At 39.6% G+C, this 2,232-nt stretch overlaps 1 pseudogene; it reads left to right on the forward strand.

The window, feature by feature from the left end:
* The first annotated feature begins 1,219 nt into the window (after positions 1–1,219).
* Positions 1,220–2,232, forward strand: part of LOC137981675 (QRFP-like peptide receptor) — a 2,345-nt pseudogene continuing 1,332 nt past the window's right edge.

The raw sequence follows: 2,232 nt of genomic DNA on the forward strand, positions 1-2,232 counted from the left end.
GGGAGAAAGTTTTCGTACTTTTGACCACACCCCACTGACTTCTTGAGTTCAGCAAAGTTTGCTGTCATAATATCAATTTTCCTTTCTAAGGGCTAGATAAACCGCCCGCCATTACGACATATACAGCAATTTTTTTCAAATTTTATTACTCTCATTTAGTTTTAATATAGAACGAATTCAGGATCAAATTTCCAAGCGACGTCTCAAGAAAAATACGTAAATTTGCAACTGGCTATCTCAAAAAAGATTGATGAGAACATTACTTACAAAACACACAGGTCTCGATTAAACAGATTTTTTTATATTGGTTGCTTTTCCAATTTTCCTTCGATTAGCATGAGAAGTCATGTCTAGGGCATCAATTACTCTTTTGCTTATCTATTGTAACAGTGTTTCTGTAAATGCGATTGTCTACGAGTAGGATTCAGTTTACGATGCATCAGAAGAACACTTCAGAAGTTTTTTGAGGCCTTCACGGTAGTTTCTGCAAAACGCGAAACAGATGCAAGGATTGATGGCGCAATATGAGACAAAAAGAAACCTGACAATCTTAATGTACAAGAGTGTGCCACAAGGCAATGTGGCATAGAAAGCTGCTAACTTCAGAATTGTCAGGGGCAATTTGCAAAACGCTAACCCCAACACGATAGCTATTGCTAACTTCAACACATTTGTGTTTCGTTTCTTTCGTTGTATTTTAGCATCAGGGGATTGTTTACCTGGAAACTTTTGTAACTTGAGGTTAAAAAGGATGACGGAGTATAATAAGATTAACAAGATGATGGGAATAAAGACAAAGGCTATGTAATAGGCAAGAGCAACGTCAGTATCTGATACAGATACTCCAAAGGCTTCCTTCCAATTAAAAACACAAGATACTTCTCCATTGCGTTTCTCGAGCCTATAGCTGAACAGGTTTGGCGAAATGGTTGCCATCGCAACGATCCATGAGGCGAGAATAAACAAAGGACACCGTTTCGCACTGATCAATGGGGAACGGAGGGGAAATACCACAGCTCCAAATCGACCCACTGATATCAGAACCAGGCTCTGGACGGACACAATGAAGGAGACTACATATATGAAAGGAATCAGCTTACACAAGGCGTTGCCGAGGACACCACTCTTGAGCCAGAAGTTTAGATACAACTCTGCAACCTGCTTGGGAATGTAGATAAGTGGGACAAGCAGGTCGGACATGGCCATATTGACTATGAAAATGTCGATTGGTTTCCTTAAAGTTTTTGTTTTGTAAACAATTATTCCTATACAGGAATTTCCGACCAGCGAAACAACGAAGATAAGGCAGTAAGCGACGGTTGCTCCTATCTTGTATGCAGTAGGATTCCAGTGGACGGAGCAGATCTCGGATCCGTTTATTGTTGTATTCATGATGTTCACTGGCACTTGTTCTAGTTGTTCTGATTAATCGTCTGAAGCTTCTCCTTGTATATATATACTATACCCTATATTTATGCTCAAATCTTGACATTGACAATATTTAATTAATGGCTTGCGCACAACAATGCTACTCGAAATGAGAAGCTGCTATCAGGTGTTTTTACTCGTTATTATAAAATAGCCAGAGTAAAAAAAAAAAAAAGGCATGATCCATTGCCACGTGTCAATAATTTTTGAAATTTACCACAGCGTGTCAACTTTTAACTGTCTAAATTCCCATGAGTCAGTTCCTTAGTCTGCCAGAAACCAAGATTGGAAAGCATATTCAACATGCCCCAACATGCCCCTAATTTATGCACGCAATGCGCCGATGCCCGTGTTGTTTCACGTGTTAAGGTTACAGCTGCTTTCCGTCATCCCTAACTTGCTCCTAATTTATGCATGCCCCCTTCTTTTGTCTTTTGATCTATCTGTCAAATCCGGTCTGGATGGGCCCGTACAACTACTGCTTTGAATATGCTTTCCAATGCAAGTAGTGTGGTAGTCTAAAACACACTGGTAGCTAAGCTAAGGCTGCTAAGGCTCATAAACTTATGGTCCTCCTACAATTAAAAATATAAATATATCTAAAACAATCTAAAAAGGTATAATATATATAGTTTACGTCATAGAAAGTGCGGCGTACGGGGTTTTATGCACGAGTTGTTTGTGTCAAAAACCCGAACGAGCGAGGAACGAGCGAGTGAGGGCTTTTGACACAAACAACGAGTGAATAAAACCCCGTACAAAGCACTTTCTATGTCGTAAACTGTTTATTACACATAACATGAG

This window comes from Montipora foliosa, chromosome 13 (assembly GCF_036669935.1).
Source record: "Montipora foliosa isolate CH-2021 chromosome 13, ASM3666993v2, whole genome shotgun sequence".
Classification (NCBI taxonomy): Eukaryota; Metazoa; Cnidaria; class Anthozoa; order Scleractinia; family Acroporidae; genus Montipora; species Montipora foliosa.